The sequence below is a fragment of the Miscanthus floridulus genome, chromosome 8, assembly GCF_019320115.1.
Source record: "Miscanthus floridulus cultivar M001 chromosome 8, ASM1932011v1, whole genome shotgun sequence".
NCBI classification, from domain to species: Eukaryota; Viridiplantae; Streptophyta; class Magnoliopsida; order Poales; family Poaceae; genus Miscanthus; species Miscanthus floridulus.
In genome coordinates, this window is record NC_089587.1 from 139555049 (window position 1) to 139577303 (window position 22255).

General features: G+C 41.0%; 1 long non-coding RNA gene and 1 other non-coding gene across 2 annotated transcripts; one reads left to right on the top strand and one right to left on the bottom strand.

Moving 5' to 3' along the window:
- The first annotated feature begins 13337 nt into the window (after positions 1-13337).
- Positions 13338-13445, top strand: LOC136478633 (small nucleolar RNA R71). Its single transcript, XR_010764353.1, has one exon. It is a non-coding gene; the product is annotated as a small nucleolar RNA R71 (small nucleolar RNA).
- Positions 13446-18775: 5330 nt separating this feature from the next.
- On the bottom strand, positions 18776-21039 carry LOC136473586 (uncharacterized). Its single transcript, XR_010762680.1, has 4 exons — positions 20621-21039; positions 20415-20517; positions 19705-19779; positions 18776-18955 (listed from the first exon to the last, which is right to left on the bottom strand). It is a non-coding gene; the product is annotated as an uncharacterized lncRNA (long non-coding RNA).
- Between the last annotated feature and the right edge of the window lie 1216 nt (positions 21040-22255).

A 22255-nucleotide genomic window follows, 5' to 3' on the forward strand; every position in this document is an offset into this window, starting at 1 on the left:
GAGGCGACCGATACCTCTTGAGAGGCTCCCGATGATTCAACCCTCTAGGAAAAAGTAAGTAACTTTAGATGTTCTCAATATTTTTTCGTTTGATATGTAGAAAATTACAATGGAAACTAATAATTTATCTTAATCACTTGGGTAGGGCTTGGATTAAGGTTAGTGGGGGTGATCACAACCGTAAGGTCAATGGCATCCTTGGCCTTTTGTGCGGGCTACACTTCCCTGGCTTAGTGCAGTTCCGTGAAGAGCTGTAGCCGGCCTACATGTGGGACCACTACGTCACCGCCCTCGATGCCACAGATCGTGATGGCAGGGTATTCCCTAACAAGGCGGAGCGGGTGAAGGGCGAGATGTGGGTAAGTATTCCCCGCACTACATTGCTTAATATATCACATTCACTGGACATTCTTGAAGTAATGATTGTATACATCGCGTCTATATGCAGGACTTCTACAGATGTCAGGAGGAGTATGAGGCCAAGGCGGCCTCCATCTCTGAAGAAGCCGCCAAGAAGCTCGTGAAGGACATGCACTACGAGGCGTGCGTCTAGGCCATCATCGACTACTATGCTCAACACAGAGGGATGAAGGTTAAAAAAGAAGAGGCAAGAACAATGAACCTGACCCGGGAACAATTCTTGCAGGTAAATATAGAACATTAATACTTACTTTTTATGAGATAATTATGCTTGATCACGTAGGTGCCTCCGTACTGGTGCGCCCAGCATACCCAGTGCTGTGAATACATGGTGGAGAAGTGGTTGGAGCCCGGGTGGTTGGAGAAGCACACCGCTTGTCGGGACCGGCGTTTGCTGATGCCATGTGCATCACACCATCAAGGCAGCCTAAGCCTCGATGAATACAGGGAAAAATGGGTACGTGAATTTATTTCTTTATTCTAACACTCAATTCTGCATAATTTCTAATTATTTTGAATTTTTATCGTAGTCGTCGTCACATGATGGCCAGCCTGGCTCCCAGTTCAAGGCATGGGTTCTGTCCAAAAAGGGCAAGGCGACAGCAAACATCGACTTCAACCCGGAGGACCCGCCCGAGGCGTACAGCGATCCCAGCATCCACAGCCGCGTCAGTGAGTACACAGCGATGGCAAGGTAGGTTCATGGGCCACAATTCGATCCGAGCACCCAGGATCTTGATGGAGAAATCGTGATGAGGGTGGGAGGAGGCAAGAAGCATGGCTGGTACTGGATTGGCGATAGTACAATCGACACGGCCTCTACTCCCACTCTCTCCCAGATCCGAGCAAGGAGCATGAGCGCGAGCCCGGCGATACGCCCACGGCCAACCGCTACACAGTTCCAGATGGAGGCTCTTTAGGTTATTTCTTATTTATTCATCGTTCGTTGATTGTTACGTACTTTAGCTTTGCATTGTAACATTGGGATGAAATGTTATAGGCCCGGGTGGAAGCAAAAGCGAAGCAACGGGAGGAGATGGAGGCGAGGATGGAGGAGATGATTCAGCAGAGGGTGGCGGCCGAGCGGCAGAACATGGAGGAAGAACAACGGCGGACGATGCAGAGGATAGAGGAAGAAAATCGGTTGAGGATAGACCAAATGTTCCAATACATGCAGAATTTTGCATCGAGTATGGGTCAAGCTTTGCCACCGCTACCGGTGCTATTCCCTCCACCTCAGCCACCCACAACTACTCATGTGAGTCACTTGACACCCACAACCACTGAACATTGTCATCAAATAGCGTGGTTTCAATTTAATTATCAGCAGAAGAATGTCTTAGATAATTTCTTGGGTTAAAATCATCGTGAAACAAAAGCATTGAAAATGTCTTAGGATCATATGACTGAAAGTAGCAATCAGTATACATACAAAAGTAGTCTAGCTCTCGTCGATATATTTCTATTGGGCCGCCTAGCTTTCTGTCAACAGTACACATGTAACAAAAAATCAACACTTGGGGTAGGGTATCCTCCTTTCTTTGCCCAGTTGTTAGCAGTAGGCAGTAGCTAGCATCACCTGGAGTTGCAGAAACAATGGAGAGAAGCCAATACAAGTATCCAGGATGCAACTAATAGCTAGCTTTTGCAGTAGCTGAGCACAAGGAAGCCGTTGTCGTCGTACACACTGGCATGCCACGGTAGACCAACGTGGTATGCATTGCCGCCGGAGCTGCCGTTGCATGATGAGGTCTCGCCGCCATCAGTAGCCCATTGCCCCCACACGGCTGCGTGCCGTTGTCGGCGCTGGCGCTGTGCAGGAGCTCGCCGCCAGTGCTGCAGGCACTGGACCAGCAGAGCAGCAGCTGCTGCTGCTCGGCCAGCTGCCTCCGCAGCGCGGCGTTCTCGGCGCGCAGCACGGCGTTGTGTTCTATACGTATTGTTATGCCATCTCCATATCTACTGGCGCAGTGTCACACACATGCCAGTCGAAACATTTACTTGTGTTCTATAGGTACTCCCACTTTATTAGTTTAATAATATATATAGTTATTTCCTGGCAGCAGCACAGCACACAAAATTTAATATAAATTCTCCCAAAATTTAATCAAATAAGCTTCCTTATTAGCTTCTCATGCATAAATACAAGTTAATACTATATATACTTACGTGCAAGTATTTTTTGAAGACACTACTTATACTTTCTGATTGCAGTGAGTTTCTTATATCTGCAGCTCACATATGCAATATCTTCTCTTTTGTGCAGAATCAATCGGCGGCATCAAATAATCAGTCTCAAGACCCGGATTTGTCGCGGCGGTTCCAAGGGCCTCCGCAGTGATTGCATTTGCATGTGTGGCTTATTGTGACTTAGTTGTCACTTGTGATGATGGGTTGTTGTGAATTGTGATGATGGTTTAATGTGACTTGTGATGATGGTTTATTGTGAATTATGATGATGGTTTATTATGCATGTGACATATAATTATGCATGTGATGATGTTTTATTGTGAATTGAGAGGGGTCCGTTATACGTGACAGATTAGTAAAAATGGTGGGTCCTGGTCGCTTTGCCGAGTGTAACACTCGGCAAAGAGGAGTTGCCGAGTGTCAAGACAAAATACTCGGCGAAGTGACCATTTTCTGTCATTCTGGGAACCTTCTTTGCCGAGTGTATTCTAATGGACACTCGGCAAAGTGACCATAAAATCTGACTGTTGATCGCTTGTTTGCCGAGTGTTTTAAGCGTGGCACTCGACAAAGTGTACAGACTTTGCCGAGTGTTATGACCCTGGCACTTGGCAAAGTTTACAAATTTTGCCGAGTGTTATGGCCCTGGCACTCGGCAAAGTTTACAAACATTGCCGAGTGTTTTGGTCTTGACACTCGGCAAACTTGAGAAACTTTGCCGAGTGCTTTCGTGTTGGCACTCGACAAAGTTGAGAAACTTTGCTAGGTGTTTTCATCTTGACACTCGGCAAACTTGAGAAACTTTGCCGAGTGCTTTTTCGTCGTGCACTCGGCAAAATCGACGTCACTGTGCCATCCCGTCAAAAATTTTTTGCCGAGAGTTTATTTTTGCCGAGTGTTTATTGACACTCGGCAAACTGTTTACCGAGTGCGCGATAAAAAACACTCGGCAAACTACTATTTACCGATAAATCAATGTCGTGTGCTGTATGTCGAGTGTTACACTCGGCAAAGCGTTTGCCGAGTGTTTTTTGGCTTTTGCCGAGTGCCCCTGGCACTCGGCAAATCTACTGTATCCCGTAGTGACTTCAACTCATATTAAGGAATCTAGTTGAGCTGTCACACAAATTTAGAAGATAAAAATTCACAAACATGTCAACTCGTTGTTGTCAATCAGGGACTTAGAAATATTTTTGAGAGGCCAAAACAGCACTGCATCCAAACTTGAGGCCACTATTTGAGCCACTTAGGAGTTGAAATCAGGGCTTGGTCCAAAAATAAAGTTTGTTGTACTCCACTCAAACTTCAACTTTTATTTAAGGTCCAACTCCATGCAAGCACTCCAGATAGTTGGTCAACACAGGACAAACCATATCATGAAAAGGACAATTTTAGCCATTCCCACACTTAGAAGCATTTTCTTGACATTTGCTCAACACGAACCCTTCATTATTTTTGTTCATGAGTTTAATTAGAGTTGTTTGAGCAAGGTTGCAAGGTTTGGTCAACATCCCATGTTTCCATTTGCTAAATGAAGCAAATTAAGCAAAAATGTAACTTATCATTTCATGTGACTTTTTGGCTCCAAACTTTATGAAACTTTTCCAATAGTCATTGCAGATGGAAATGGATGTGAGGCACATGAAAAGGGGAGCTTCCACATTACAAAAGCATACCTCTGAAAAGGGCCGACATAGAAGCAAGGTGTGTTGTCCAAGTTTAAGTTGGGGCTCATTCTTAGAGAGTTGATCCCAACACCTTTGTCACCACTTACAAGTTTGAACTAGAGCTATTGATTACCACTGAACTTGTCATGTTGGAGCTCAAACCCACTACATGTATACTATCCGACGTGTTTAAATATACGACGGCAGGACTTTCTAGTTGCTGAGACTTGCTCCTCTCAAAGATACCTTACGCGATTGTCGAGAGCGAAGTGAATGTAGGATGAAAGATAGACATGAGTGAATCAAGAAATTTTAAGAGATTTTGACCACTATGACATGGTTGAGACTTGAAAGCCTGGTGTGGTGGTGATAGGTCTTTTCACTCCTCGGGTGCCGTCGCACTCCCTCGCGAACCACAACCAGTCGTACCGCAGAAGACGTGTTCGACCAGAGATGCAGGAGTACACTGATGAAAACAGAGCATGTCAACTCCATTTACGCCAATGAGACGGCGTCAATCTCGGTGCTGGTTTTTACATGTTAGCTCCTTGATTGATACTCCAACGGTGTGTGCCCTCCTTGCAGTTGTGACAACACCAGAAACATAGAAAAAGAAAAGCCCCCACGAGAGGAGAACAAGAACAGGGAAAGCCCCCGAGCAAGGATTCCTCAAGACTGTCAAGTTCCCTAGTTGGCATGGTGGGGTTGTGTTGACATTTCTTAACATCACTTTTACTAAGTTGTCATCCTAGCAATGATGCCAGAAATGTTTATTGGTAATTATTAATGACACTTGTTTATTTAGGAATGATTATATATGTTGAAGTACTCCGCAAGCGCACAGATAATATACCATTGTAGCATTTCACTCGGGAGTATACCAGGTATCGTTATTTATATTTTACCATAGGGAGGAGCGGTGGCTAGAGATATTGACAAACATGTATACTTATGATGAGATCTTTAACTAAGACATGCTCTGACAGGGGTAAGCCAATTGATAAATAAATGATAAGTGTAAGGCATTGATAATTACAATCCAGAGATAAAAATAGATACTCATAAATGTAGTATGGCTAGGCAGGAGATTAGTTACAAGAAAAGATTACTAAGTCATTTCTTATTTACTAAGTCTTTTGTACACCCTACTATATATACTTTCATCTATACCATAATTAACTATGTATCTAGGCATAAGGAACATTACTAAGGAAGATCAAGAACATAGCTTGATTCCCTTCGTAACCAGGTCCTACTTGTCCTACAAACAGGGAGTGGACTACAAAGGACTAAACGAGAGTGTCACACTCGCGATCTATCACATGGCCCAGAATGTAGGGTGCATCCATAGGTAAAAAGTATTTAAGCACCATGCTTACATAATGTCGACCACTTACTCACTCGAGTACTGAGCTAAGCGCTTTGCGAACTTATGCATAAATTCATTATCAATCATGACTATATCAAGCATACTACTAGAGCAAACTAGGAACATAATAAACAGAAACATAGTATTGAAATAGCACAAAGTCATGAAATAAAGAAGATACAATGGCTATACCAGCCTCCAAATAATGAATCCAGTATCCTGAGCAATAGCCCAACTCTACTTGAATCTTGCCAGCTAGCCTATACTAGAACTTTGAGGAATTGGAGATCTATTCTATTCTCTCTGGAAACCCTATTTTCTAATCTGATGATAGATGCCTCTAGGGGGGTAGGGGCTGATATATATAGGGGGTACCAGCAATCGTGGACCCTCATATCAAACCGACCTAAAAGAACGGCGTAGATATGATCTTCAAGGCGGTGGAGAATCGACGTAGCGAGGAGGGACTAACAGGTGGGGCCACATGGCTGGCTGACCTACAGGGGGAGCCGGCTAGCCCCACCTGGCATCCTCTCCATGTCTGCTTCAATGGTTTGCCTTCCGATGTCTTCTAGAGTCTTCTAGAGTTGTTTTCATCACGAATAACTACAATTAAGTTTGACAATTGGTTCCACCTTGACAGATTTCTGAATAAACCCTGCTAAAAACACAGATTCACAAAACTTGTGGAATTTATCAGTTTTAACCCCTAAACTTATGTTGGTGATTATTTTCATGCATTTATGCAGGTTATATTGATGGTTTATGATAGATGTTAACTACCGTCAACAAACTCCCCCAAGCTTAACTTTTGCTCATCCCTGAGCAATGCTAAACTCAGCAATGGATCAAAAGTTGCATCGATGTTTTCACTCCTCAAAAGTACACATGCGTTCAAACAAAAATTCTCCTCTGGATTAGAACAAACTGATCTGACTTTCAAACTTACCCATATTACCTTCAACCATGGGGCTTCTCAGCCTTCACTTGGGTCTTGAGCAATTGAAAGATGGAATGATCAAGTCAAACACTATGTCTCAAGTTCTTTGTTCAACCATTATTCCGGGGTTTTTATAAGTTTTCAAAATAAAACTCAGAGTTTCCATTGTATGACACTCTCAAGTCTCTTAATATATGTGTATTTGTGGATCCTTACCAAGGCAATAATGATGTTATGCCTTTCTCTTCCTACATCTAAGGCTTATGTGGAGCTTATAGGAATGGAGATATCATGAAAGAGCATACTTGCAATGTATATATTATAAAGTCAAACCTCGAATCCAAAGAGAGTTGAGTCATACAATCAGATCAAGATGTGCATGTGTGTGGAATATGGTGGATATTTATGGTGGCTAACCTAATTCTACTATGCTCCTTGAAACATATCTCTCTTTTGAACTTGAAAATAATTGCTAGAGAACATGGGCTATCTTATTCATCTTTCTTTCTTTTCTTTTCAGGCGGGCATCTAAGTACCCATTGTTTTAGATATCTCGGACACTTGTCCATTTTTTCTCAACTCTTTTTTTTATGAATAACTTTTGCATAGCCCATTCCTCTTCTCTGTAACAAAACTTTGAAAGATAGCAACAAGAACTTGGAGCATTTATTTGGTGAATGGAAAACCTATCAAACATATTTTTGGTGTTTACACCAGTGTAGGAGTAAAACATTTTTGACTAGATCTAGATGGAATGACATGTTTTTGAGCCTACCCCCAGTGTAGGAGTAGTGCATATGTGGGTGGTGTGTACGTGATCTTGATTTTAAGAGCATGACGAACCTCTCATAAGGGTCAACAAAGCTTGACTAAACTCTATGCAAAACAAGCAGCATATATGAGTGGAAGTTTTTCTAACCTAAATAACATGTTTGGCTCTGGTAGGAATTCAAGCTTTGTCATACAGGAACTCATCATGTATCATTTTTATGTTTTTCAAAAAGTAAATCTCCAGAATTTTAGTGTCGCTTGGAACAAGATAAATAGCAACTCAGACCTTCTCATGTCATATCTATCAATTACCTAGACTTAGATCAAGCATATGCTACCCACGAGTTTCAAGTTTAAAGTAAATTCTTATATTAAATCAATCTTATCCAAAACTCGAGAGAATTCAAGGCTGAAAACTAGGTACTTGAAAGGAATTACAACAGAGCAACTATTCATCATTTCCATCTAAGATATCTTAGAGAGTTCCTCATTTTATTTAGCTCTTACAAATCAAACTTAAAACAAACTTTATACACACTCTTTTTATTTTGTTTTCATTTTTTTAGATCACACCTTACTAATATCTATATAAGGTAAAGACAAAATTTTATTTTGTGTTTAGCTATGCATCTTTTTTAGAACAAATAAACAAACTCGAAAATAATAAAACACTAAGAAATATAGTGCCAGAAAAAGGAATACTTATCTTAGATATATAGGGGGATGCCTTTCCCCAAGCTAGATGTTGATGTGGTCAATTAATGCGACGACCTAATATTGAAATTCTGGAACAAAAGGCCTAGTTTTCGTTCTGTTGCTGTTGGTTCTACTGGATGTTGGCGATTGCCTCCCCCATGTCTGCCTGCCATTGAGAGTGATCATGCAATGTGTTTTGTATGGCGGCATTCTACTCCTCGATGGTGGTCATGCAGTTGTTGAAGCGGTGGTACTCCATTTGTTGGTCATGATGGCCCCAGGCAGAGAAAGACATGCGTCCTCCCTGATGGCCACTTGAGACTTCTTCATAATCTTGTTGTTGGTAATTGTCGAAGTTTCCAAAGTGCCACTGCTCGCTTGGAGCTTGCTGCTAGGAGCCTTTAGATTGGAGAGGAGGTGGTTGTTCCCAACCAGCATGCTTAGGCTGGTACCCACAAAAAGATCCTAATTGGTCCCATCCTGCATATCTGTTGTAGGCTGGTCCTTCCGGTATTGGGTCAGCACCATAGTACCGAGGCTGCGGTGCACGAGACAGTCTCACAGAAGCACTTCTGTGAGGTGCTGCCTCCCTAACCTATAGATCAAAGGTGAAAGAATTCATAGTGTACAAATTGATATTTTGGTTAGGTAACGGAATCTCAATTATATACCCAAGGTACATCATGACAAGATGTCCATCATCTCTCTTTTTTAGCATATGGGCTTGGTAGAAATATTTGAAGTCAATGTACAAGCGCTCAGTATCAATATAAGAAATCAAAGCATTATCCAACAGGCCCAAATTTTGAGCAATATGAGTGACCAAAGAGGTGCACTCAACATCAACCCGTCAGAGTAAAAACTTCCTTCCACTAGTGCATCATGAATTTGATGGGAGAAACCTTTCTCCTTTTGACCAAGGCATACAACAACTTAAGATCATCTATTCTTACTAGACGAATATCTGGTCTAGGAAACAAGGTGAAACCTAGCCACTGTTAGTGTTTATTAATGCACATAGAAAAAGATCCGCAAGAGCACGGATACCGCTGTAGCTTTCACCTAGAAGTATTCCAAGTATCGTATCCATAGGGAAACATGTGAGATTAACTACAATCTAACTTAACTAGGAGTAGCAACAAGACTTAAGATAATATGAGTATAGAGGAGATCACAACGGTCTTCTAGTTCTAATGTCGGTAAGCTATGTCTTCTATTGTTCAATTCTAGGGATGTTACTAAGGGAAACACTGGTAGAGTATGTTTGCTATAGTAACTAGGTCTTGCTCGGCCTATAAACAAGAGGTGGACTACAAAGGAATCAACGATGCTATAAGAGTCACCCTCGCTAGCTACCACTAATCTGGAATGTAGGGTACATCCACGAGTAACCAAGTCTAAGCACCACGCTTACACTAGGAATACTACTTTAACCTATGGCCAATAGATTAAAGCACTCAAAAGAGTTGCAAACCTGAAGAACAATATAAACATGATACTTACTTGGATCAAAAGTTGATTTCTAGAGAAATCTAAGACGCAAGCTAAGGTAGAACTTGAATCCATCAAGGTACAAGCCATAGAGAGAGCACCGATAGGCTGGTACTACCTCCAAACTCTTCCCACACTCTCTATCTCAATATTTCTAATTACAAGACTAGATCCTATGAGGACTAATCTTCTCTTGATTGTTGGCTCTGATCCTGATGAGAAGGATATGAATTATGGTTTTAGGATGGCTCAGGGAGGGGGGTAGGGGTGGCTATATATAGAGGTAACGTCAATTCTGGACCCTCGGATCAAACTGACCTAAAGCAATGGCATAGATGCACTCTCAAAGGCAGTGGGAAACCGACGTATGAAGCAGAGGATGACCGGTGGACCCCATAGGCCGTCTAGCCTATATGTGGGGTCGGCGGCCTGTGCCAGTGATAGGTGGGCCCCTCCCTCCGGTGGAAGCTTCTGGACTCTGTCTTGAGTCGTTTTCCATAGGTTTCATGAGTTGGTTTGCTTTCTAATGTCGATTTGCTTGTTTGGAGTGTATGATGGTGGTCCCAGGGGCTATTTTCTAAGTAAATCCCCCTGCATTCACATATTCAACAAAGCTCGTGGAATTCATTAGTTTTAAACATCTATTCCTATGTTTGGTGATGGAATTATGTATATATGTAGGATATGTTGACGGTTTATAATTGATGTTAACGACCGTCAACAGCCACATATGCATGAGCCGTAATGTGGGGTGATGGATATCATTAGTACAAGGACGGTACATTTTAGTTTTTACAGAAATTTCTCTCCAAAATTTTAACTTATCAAAATCTTGTAGAGCATGGTCTACATCAACTACGCACTGCGAATTAAATCCTAGGAGCAAACTTAAATCCTTCTAGGGGAAGAAAATTCTTTCCCGAAGAGTCTAAACTTAGCCTCGGTATTAGTGATTTGCAGAGTGCAGAGAAATTCCAATGTTAAAAGTTTAGACCCTTGCTCAACAACATTCCAAACACCTTCCCATCCAACAGCTCTAAAAAAGATCAAATTCATCACCCATACCTGTTGCTTGGAGAAGGATGGGATCATACGCAGTCGTGTGCACAAACCTTCTGGTTTTCAACTTCTTGAAGGTGTCCTTCTCTTTCTTGTTTCACCAGTGGATATGTGTCTCCTCCAACAGGATGTTGGTTGCGGAGGATGATGATGACGGTAGCACTACGGCTTCGGGAACGTCGACTTGCATGTCGGCACTCGCTGTGGAAGAAGAGCTTCTCATAGAGTGGGACGATCTTGAGCGGGTGATCTTGCCTACTATCTTGTTCATCATCCTACAAAAATCAACAGAACAACAAAAACTCATGGAACGGGTTAGGAAATAAGATAATTAGTGGTTAGCTATCCAGGAGTTAGCCGTCCGAGGGTTAGTCGTTTTGATTGCCGATAATTTTCTCTAATCCAAATTTCAGTAGAACTTCCACCCTAATATTTTTGGTTTATTCCTAATTTCAACAGCACTTCTACTTATTGAATCGCTAAGCTTTAGAACTGGAATTTGAAATTTTGAACTTAGAGGCTGGTTTGTGGTTGTGCTTAAGGTCAAGAGCAACTAGGAGGGTGGCCATTTATAGGCGGTGCAGCAGCAGGCTGGCCTACCAAGTGGTGGGGCCGGTCGCCCCCTATGGGGCCCACTCGAGTTGATCTTCCACCAGCTGATGCTTTGCTTCGAGGCTAAGTGAGCTCGATGCTCCTTCAGGTGCAGAAGCACCAAATTTTGATGGTGGAGAGTGCTTGAGGTGATGTAGGTGGGTCCCAGGTGTCTGCGGGTTCGTATGCCTGATATTTCTACCGTATACACATGTATATATATATGTTATGCAAAAAAAAATTATGATGCTATGGAATATAACTAGATGAATGGATGGTATTATTATTTTTGTTACGCCTCCATGGTAAAACTTTGTTACGGGTTTTTACATGCCGTAGAAATTATTTACGTGGGGCCTAGAAGTTTTGTAATGCAGTGATGAAAATTTTTATTTTTGTTTTTTAATGAAAGTGTTGAAAAGTAAAAATGCCAAAGTGCAATGTAAAAAGTAAATATGGATAACTACCAATTTTACCGCCCGATGAGGGTTCAGAATTTTGAGTCCACCGTACCGGACTTCTCCCGTGTTTCTTATTCTTTTGGTGCATCAGTCGGTCCCGAAGATGTAGACATTGATGGTTGTATTTGCTTCTCTTGCCAATCCAATTTAGAGCATTGTTCCGATCTTGGCTTGAAGGTGAATCGCTCTTCCTTCCTATTGATATGGAATTTGATTTCTCCTGCTCCGACATCAATGTGTGCATTTGTAGTGCTCAGGAATGGCCTCCCAAGTATGAGAGGTGTCTTCATGTCTTCCTGCATGTCAAGTGCTACAAAATCGACTGGCACAAAGAAGTTTCTTATTTTTACTAGAATATTTTTGGCGATTCCTATAGTGTAGCGGACTGATTGGTTAGCTAGTTGTAGGCACATCGATGTTGGCGTGAGTGTTGAATAGTTGAGCTTGTTGAAGACTGTCTGGGGCATGAAACTGACGCTTGCGCCAAGGTCACATAGTGCATTTTCAAAGTTCTGATTTCTGATTGAACAGTCGATAGTAGGATATCCTGGATCCTTCTTCTTTATAGGAGATGTGTTCATGATCGCCGCACTACACTCCTTCGTTAACTTAATTACCTTAGTGGTGGGCAATGGTCTCTTGTTGTTTAGAATGTCTATGAGGTACTTCACATAGGTAAGTACATGTATGGCATCTAGTAGAGGAATATTGATATATAACTTTTGAATCACCTCTACAAACTTACCAAACTGCTCATCCATTTTGGCTTTTTTATTTCTGCATGGAAACAGTAAGAGGGTGGTGTCATGGAAATCTTGCATCATCTCCTATGCTTGTGGTCCAAATTCTTTGACTTCTTCTTTTTCTTTCTCTCGTATTACTGTTGGTGTCTTACCTATTTTTGTCGGATACGGCAGATCACGAGTAGACTTGCCACCTCTTGTGGTTATGGCATTGACCTTTTCAAGGTTAGTGGCAAAAGGCAGAGCAGTGGCAAACTGGGCTATTTGTGATTCTATCTTTTTATTATAGCTAAGTTAGTCCTTTATATTAGAAGAAAAACTATCTATTTTAGTGTTTATGTTTTCTAGAACCTTATCATTAGAAACAAGCTTTTTAGAAATACTCTCATTAATCTTGGCTTGTTCTATGATTAAATCTCTCAAGGATGGTTGTTTAGGATTAGAAGAATTATAGTAATTACCTGGGTACTTACCTTGGTAATTTGATTGTTGTTGTTGCTGTACCCAAGGTAATTTGATTGTTGTTGTTGCTGTACCCATCCTTGTATTTGTTGTTGTGGACCAGAATTGACAATGTTTGCATCCTCTTAATATTCGAGGAAATCAACCCCCAAATATTCTGCAATTATGTTTTGGGCATTATAAGCATCTTGAATGGTCTGACGATATTTCTTATAATTGGCTCGCTTTTCAAGCCAATTCAACGGTACGTCCATCTTGGTTAAAAGTGCACACACCTCTTCTAGTATTTCTTCGCTCTTGTTGCATGTTTGAATACTTCCTTGAGACCAGCCTTGATTAGAGGCTATCTTTTCCATAAGAGCTTCAGCTTTTCCAAGGGTGAGTGACATGAATGATCCTCTAGTAGTTGCGTCGAGTTGTTCATGAGCTTTTTGAGTTAATCCATGGTAGAAACCTTGCATGAGCAACCAATCTTTCATTCCATGATGAGGGCAGTCAGAAATGTATTCTTGAAAACATTCCCGTGCCTCTGGAATGGTTTCTCCTTTTTGTTGCTGGAAGTTGGAAAATTTTCCTCTTAAGACATTGGTTTTGCCTATAGGGAAAAACTTTGCTAGAAAGGCCTTCAAACATCTTGCAAAGGTGTTGATGTTATCTTTGTTGGTGTAGAACCACTGCTTTGCCCTTCCCACTAATGAGAACAGAAATAGGTGGAGTAGTATGATGTCTTGAGCGATGTCCTTGATGACGATTGTGCTGCTAATCTCTAGGAAATTCTAGAGATGAGCACTAGCATCTTCATGTGCTTTTCCGCTGAATGGGGTAGCTTGCATCATGTTGATGAGGCTTGGCTTGAGCTCAAACTCAAGGTTATTGGTTTTGAGTGTTCGTCCAGTGCGGATGTTCTCAGTGCTTGGAGCAGAGAACTCACGCAGAGTCTTGTCAGCCATAGCTTTAGAAATTGGTGTTGAGCTTCCTCTTGATTGGTTTGATTGTGATTGATGGAATTTGTTGGTGAATCAAAACCAATCCTACAATACCCAGTATAAGACATGAACAAAGACAAACAAGGGTAAGCCTGCTAAAGCAGAGCTGCATAGTTATGATTTCATCAATAAGTATTTGTTTGATCAATTCTCTTTTAGCCTTGTGCCCACCCCAGCAACGGCGTCAAAAATGCTTGTTGATGTTTCTTAACATCACTTTTACTAAGTTGTCATCCCTAGCAATGATGCCAGACATGTTTGTTTGTAATTATTAATGACACTTGTTTATTCAGGAATGATTATATATGTTGAAGTAATCCGCAAACGCACAGATAATATACCATTGTAACATTTCACCCAGGAGTATATCAAGTATCATTATTTACATTTTACCACATGGAGGAGCGGTGGCTAGAGATATTGACAAACATGTATACTTATGATGAGATCTTTAACTAAGACATGCTCTGACAGGGGTAAGCCAATTGATAAATAAATAATAAGTGTAAGGCATCGATCATTACAATCCAGAGATAAAAATAGATACTCATAAATATAGTATGGCTAGGCAAGAAATTAGTTACGAGAAAAATTACTAAATCATTTCTTATTTACTAAGTCTTTTGTACACCCTACTATATATAATTTCATCTATAGCATAATTAACTTTGCATCTAGGCATAAGGAACATTACTAAGGAAGATCAAGAACATAGCTTGATTCCCTTCGCAACCAGGTCCTACTTGTCCTACAAACAGGGAGTGGACTACAAAGGACTCAACGAGAGTGTCACACTCGCAATCTACCACATGGCCCGGAATATAGGGTGTATCCATAGGTAAACAGTATTTAAGCACCACGCTTACATAATGTCGACCACTTAACTCACTTGATTATTGAGCTAAGCGCTTTGCGAACTTATGCATAAATTCATTATCAATCATGACTATATCAAGCATACTACTAGAGCAAACTATGAACATAATAAATAGAAACATAGTATTGAAATAATACAAAGTCATGAAATAAAGAAGATACAATGGCTATACCAGCCTCCAAATGACGAATCCATAATCCTGAGCAATAGTCCAACTCTACTTGAATCTTGCCAGCTAGCCTCTACTAGAACTTTAAGGAATTGGAGATCTATTCTATTCTCTCTGCACTACTAATTTTTTACCCTGTTGCACCGGCAAATTTTTGATGTAATAGGGCCAAAATTGATGCGATAGCTTGGTATCACATCAATTTCGCGTTTGATGCGAGCCGATGCAATAGCTCTAGATGCAATAGCCTTGTCGCATCAGTTTGCTGTGATCGATGCGAGAGTTCGATATTGCATCGGCTATCCATTATCTCTTGCATCAAAATAAAGAGATGCAAAAGGGTTATTGCATCATGCAAGGTCACTATTGCATCGGCCATGAATGTCTCTTGCATTAAGATTGTAACACCCTAAATTTTACAACATTTTTTAATAGGGGAAATTGATTTGTTAAGCATTTTATGGGCATTTGAATTTAGGAAATAATAATTTTATTAGGAATAAAATCAAATATAGGTCGACAACCATGAATGTGCATACATGCCACTGCATACTATTTTGAATTGCTTGGTTTGAAGTCGGATTTCGAATTGAGTTAAAATTTCATTTTTGAACTTGCTTTGAAGAAAAATTCAAAAAAAAATGAATAACTTTCTTCTCCTCCTTCTTTTCGGCCCGAAGGCCTGCTGCTGCCGTGGCCCATGGCTTTCCCGCACGGCCCATTCCCTTCTCCAGGCCGCTGTGCAGCCCTTGTCTCCGCTCGGGCCGAAGATCAGTGTTTCTTTCCGCACCGGCCCGCGTTCTTCACCGCTTGGGCCGAAGCCTGGAACCCTGGCCCAGTCATGCGCCCAGCCGTAGGCCACGCTCGCGCAAGCGCCTTTCCCTGCCGCTGACCAGCCAGGCCCGCTGGTCAGGCTCTTCTTCCTCGCGTCGTAGCTGTGCCGGACACCGTCTCCGCGACCGAGAGTCCGTGGCCGCGCCGTTTTCCCCTGATTCAGCGTGCGCCCCATGCCTCGCCTCTCTTAAATAGCGCCCGCACCCCTCCTCTCTCCCCAATCTCATCTAGCGGCCATTTTTCTTCACCAAGCATCCGCAGCCGCTTCTCGCTCGAGCGCCGCCGTCGACCTCCGATGCCACCGAGCGCCGATCCATCGTCGCTCCTTCCCTCTTGCGTTTTCCGGATCGGGTGAGATCCCCCTCCCTTCCTCTCTCTCCTGGTACTTCTCTTTTGTCAAATAGAGCTTTGTAGGCCAGAGCTTTGTAGGCCAAGAGCAGAGGGCCTCAGAAGGCCGGCCATGGCGCCGTCGTGATTCCAGCCGCTGTCGGTACTATGCCGGCGATTTCTTTTTTTTTTTGATCTATTCTCATCCGTCGGTTTCTAATCCGACGGCTCATAAAAGAAGATACCCCTTCGCTGCCTACCTTTCAAATACGCCCTTATAAATATTCCAGATTCAACCTGCGGTCCTTTGCGCGTTTTACAGTTTACGTTTCTTTCTTTCGAAAGCGTATTTTCTTTCGGATGAGCTGAAATACGTTTTCAATTATTTACAGATTTGCCATTCAACTTGTTTTAGCCGTAAAATCTTCGTTTTAACTCCGATTAGATCCGTTCAAGTTGCGTTGGGTTCGTAATTAAGTAATCTACACGTTTATGCTACTGTAAAGTAGGTTTCCAACTTTTATAATTCGAGCTTAGATCTAATCTATTATTTGTCTATAGGAAATCTTGTTTAAACCATAACTTTTCCGTTTTAGATCCGATTTTTGTGATCTTCGCGTCTGCGTGTTCATAGCGAGACGTAGATTCGTTTTCCAAACTTTTCATCTTGATTCTTTGCTGTTGGTGTACTGTTCTAATCTGTAGCCTTGTTTGCTTTGCATGATTGCTCCTGGATGCTTGTATGTTACTGTGGTTATCGAGTATAGACGGTGAGCAGTTCTCGGAGGATCAAGGGTACGACTTTGACGAGCAGGACCAGCAGGTGTACATTGCTCAAGGCAAGTATAGCATGGGATCATCCTTATTTCCTATTCACTTTAAATCAGTAAATTCATGTTGCATGTGTCTTCTTGTTAGGAATTTCCTAGAATTGGACTATTGTCTTGTCACCTATGGGTTATGCATATGGGTAGCTTTGCTAGAGCTCAGTCAAACTATGATCTTGTAACTTGACTAATGGTATATGCAATAAACATAAAATGTGACTTTTTAGCAACATGGAAACAGGGGGCTGGAGTGTTTAGCTACTTTCTAAATGCTTCAGATTCCTCTCCCTAAGGACTTATCTGTAAGTGATCATCCGGGACTTACAGTACAGCTGTGAGAGCTACATGGCTCTGGCTTTAGCTCAGTATGAGGACATTTTCTAGCTTGTTAGTGGTTACCTTTATTGGCGTAAGAATGGCTTGACGAATCGAGTATAGGACAGCCTCTACTCTTATGTGTATAGCCGTGAAGGAATTGTGCCATTTGACAGGGGGGTTCCTATAACTATTTGCCGAGTGAATCTAATGGCCCTAACTTGTTAGATGAACCTTTGAAAGGCTTCATAGTGACCCCTGCCTGCTCACCTTGGGAGTGTTTTGGGAGTTATAAACCCGGGCATATGGGAATCACGACTCACAGTGAAAGTGTACAACCTCTGCAGAGTGTAAAACTGGTATATCAGCTGTGCTCTCGGTCACGAGCGGCCTTGGAACATTTATGGAATAGATGAGCACTAAGTAATATCTGTTTATGCTATTCATTACTCATGTCTACATTTGATCATGTGTTCTACTTTGTGGACTGAAACACTTTGATGCTACTCATAAGCTAAAATTGTGACAACTAAAAGCTGACCGCTGTTAAGCCTGTGTCTAGCCTTTTGAGCCTCATGAACCCCGTGTTACACTTGTTGAGTACGACATGTACTTACGTTTGTTTATTTTCACTATTTGGATAAAAATCCCGGATGGGTAACAGATGACCTTGAGAATGATGATTTCCCTGAGGACTACTAGACTTGTGGTCAACCAGTCGACGTCCCTATGAATTGGAGCTTCCGCGATAGATCTTTTTATTATTTGTGCTATACTTATGTAATAACTCTGTCCTATTCGTGATGTAATAAACATTGGAGATGATACTATTCATAATTTGTCGGCTTATGTGTGTAACTGATCTCTGGGCGCACATAAGGTTATGCACCCCATTTTATCCTTAAAATTGGGTGTGACAGATTGGTATCAGAGCCGTGTTGACTGTAGGACGCAAGCCTAGTTAGCAATGGTCGTTTTAGCTTCTTTTGCTTCACTCATTTCATGCTTTCTATCTCACCCTTGTTATTTGCTAAAGTTTTATGCTTCTTTTGCCTTATTCTATTATGAAAATTACTGCTTCTAATCTAACCTAACTAAATCTAATTCTGTAGATAAGATAGAGAGATGTGAAAATGTTATTGCATCAAAATCATATAGATGTAATACACCTAATAAATTTGATGCAACAAGATTTCTATTGCAACAGTTAACATTCGGTGCAATAGACCATATTGCATCGACATTAGGTTCAGTGCAATACAATCTATTGCATCAACATTTAGGTTTGATGCAATTCAACCTATTGCATTGACATTGGGTTCGATGCAACATAAACTATTGCATCAACATTAGGTTTGATGCAACATAAACTATTGCATCGACATTAGGTTCGGTGCAATACAACCTGTTGCATCGACACTAGGTTTCATGTAATACAAACTATTGCATAGGCATTATGTTTATTGCAACAGAATCTATTTGCGGCACAGAAATTCACAAAATTACAAAATCCAATGGCACAAAAGGGCAACTATATTAATAACTTTGATCATGCACATTCAATAGTTTGTACAATATAATGAAGTCAAAGGGCTTCCTATCTCAAAAAAAAATTGCAAAGTTGGAACTGCATAACAGACCACTAACTTATAGGATTAAACAAATATACATGACTCTTAGAACAGATCAGCATATGATCTTTCTCATTGCAGAATGTTGACTCAGTTCATCTTGCCAAGAGTCCCTCAAGGTTCATCTTCCTGAAAAAGTCCAAATGACACATGCATCAGTAATATATATTGGATCACAGACTAGGCATCACGTAATCTTCCAAATGACTGCATGAGCTGAAAATTTTGCAAAGTGCGCATCAGAGATCAGGTATGGCTGAATCTTCCAAATAACAGAAACACAGACTAGGCATCTCAGGTATGACACTATCATTTGCAAACTAATGTCAGAAAGGAATAGTGCACGCTTAGCAAACATAATTTTGCATACTATTAAATTTGAGTGGCAAAGGTCAGATGCAGCAGTAAGCTCCAGACACCGAGCTGCAGATGCATTAGTAATTAAAAATATTTATGGTTGTAGCCTTGTAGGGACAATTTATGCAGATGAATAGAACCAATTTCACAATTCAACAAATATACACATTGATACAAACTGCCAATCAAACATACTTGCTCAAAGGAATGTGCTAGAGTAGTCCATTTGTGGGACTATCAAGGTGGAAAGCATGTATGCTTACTACCTCAATAGCTGTTCTTTCATACACCAGCTTAGCTAGAAGGGCAATAAGACCATGAATCACTGTAAAAGATAACATTTTTTTTCATTAATGGGACAATAACTACATGATGGAGCCCATTTTTCCTACATCCGGAGTCACTTCCAAATCTAATCCGATTGAAACTAACCTTACCACCTTACAACTCTCTACTAAATCATATGAAAACCAAATAGACTAGGCCATTAAATATGTGATGATAGTCTGACTAAAACTAACCTTACCACCTTAACATGTTTCAATTGACTCGTCCCCTCAGATCAGTAAACAAGCCAATCCACTCATTGAGATGATCTGCAAATAGAAGAGAACAAAAAAAATGGTGTATTTAACTAATATAGTAATAGAAGTTCAGTTATCTTTTACATAAATTGGAAGAATCTCCAAATGTATGTATTGGTTTACTTAAACGAATGTACAGAAACACTGTTGTTCTAGGGACTTAAGGAAGCACAGCCCATCTGTGTCAATAAGATTTATTAGATTACACAAGAAGCTAAGTGTGTAACTTTAGTGGTACCTTCACCAATGACATCTAACAACAATGATAGGAATTTCACAATCCATGTAAATACAAAACTGCATCTCATGACCCAAAGGTTCAACCAAAAAAAGGATTTGCTCAGTAACCACAAACTCAACAGTATTTTGCAATTTTATAGATTACCTAGATGCTATAAACTGCAGGTTAAAATATATTTATAACTTGCTCACTGACATTGAACAAAACTCGCAATGATCTCACCAATCAAGTTATGCACAATCAATTTATGTTCCAAAGGCTTAACCAGTAAAATCACCACCATATTGTCCCAATACCAATTTCTTTGACAATAATTACAGAGTGCTTAGTGATAACATATTCTATGCCATTCAGAATAACCAGAGTATTATAAAAAAAACAATAATGAGACATATAAGTATAGAACCATCTCAGCTTCATTTCTCTCTCTGAACCAGCAAAGGCATCATAAAAGGACACAGCAATTCCACCATGTTGCCCAGCACCTCCGCTACATCTCACCTTCATATCTGTTTGCAATCGGTGATCAGCAGGAAACAGTAAAAATCTGGTCAATGAAATGTTTCACTTTCCACATACTTTCAATAATAAGTTGCGTGAAAAAAAATATACCATTGTTTCATCCAGAGTAATACGTTTTTTTGACCTCTCAAAGAAAAGCCATCTTTTGTTAGGAAATTTAGTGCGGAACATGTTCAAAGAAAGGAAAATACAATCCTGAGATTCTGCACACAAAAAAAAACTACCTGTAACGAAGATGAAATCAGCCCGGTATTTACAGGAGAAAGAGAGAAAGATCGAACCACTGTCCTCTGCTTAACTGCGGCGGCGCGATGATGGTTGGAGCCGAGGCACGGCGCAGCACTGCCGGGATGCGCGGCGGCGACACGGCCTGACGAGAGGCGGGGCGGCGACGCGGTGCAATTGGGCCGGCGGCCGGCGCTGGCCAGAGTCACTAGTGCTGATTTTGGGGGGGAAAAGGCAATGGGTGAAGTGATTTAGAGTTTTGGGTGGGTGTATGGTGGGCTAGCCAGCGGGAATCGGAGGTTTGGGCCATTCGGAGGGGCGGCGCACGTCCATAGATCAGCCGTCGGGGCTCCTTGCCGGTGGCAGTGACATGGTAAGGCTTGGAGTGGCGGCGTGGTCTACGCGCGGCGGCGGTTTGACAGAAGTGTAGGAGTAAGCGTATGTTTGGTTCCTCTTGTTTATAGTCGCGGTCCCTCGGATATTTAAATATATACATCGAATATTAAATATAGACTAATTATAAAATTAATTGCACAGTTCTCATATAACACCTCCTAAATTTTAGTCACCGTATCAGACACCCCTAAATAGGAAACGACTGGGGCCTTGTTTAGATTGCAATTTTTTGCAATCTGGACACTGTAGCACGTTTCGTTTGTATTTGACAAACTTTGTCCGATCATGGACTAACTAGGCTCAAAAGATTCGTCTCGTGATTTACAACCAAACTGTGTAATTAGTTATTTTTTTACCTACATTTAATGCTCCATGCATGATTCCAAAAATTGATGTGATGAAGAGAGAGTGAAAAAACTTAGAATTTGAAGGTGATCTAAACAAGACCTGGGTAGGGTTTGCTATTTGTTTTGCACTGACGGCGACCGCGCGGGCCGTCTGGCCAAGACCAGCGCGCGAAAACTTCGAATTTGATGGGAGGGAGACCCAATTTCATGGCAGTCTGCGATGACGCTAATTTGTACTTTCCTCCCTAGTTCCCAAAACGGACGTATTTGTTTTTTATAAAACAAAATTTTAAGGGTTTATTTAATCCGTAAAATACATTAATTTTTTTTAAAAAAATAATTTAGTGCTAAATAATTAAATTTAAATTATTTTCCTGACCAAACATATCAAACTAAGGTTTTATTGCAAAAAAACATAAAGTTGGATCTTGAGTACTTGAGTATCAGCTTGAATCTTAGAAGAGGAGTGGGACTTGAGTACTTGACTATAATCATGTGCTAATGAAATAAAGCAACATGTTATAGTATCGTTTTGTTAAAATAGTTAAAAAATTTATAAGATGGTTATACACCAAAAATATATTGCCATACCTGTTTGTAGACTTTTTAACAAAAATTTCGATATTATTATAATTATTCTGTGGGAATTTGGTCAAAAAATCTATAGAATGACATGGGAACATATATTGGGTCCATAAGCTTTACATAAAAATTTCAAATGTTCTCAATAAAGTGGGACTATATTATTCACAAATAG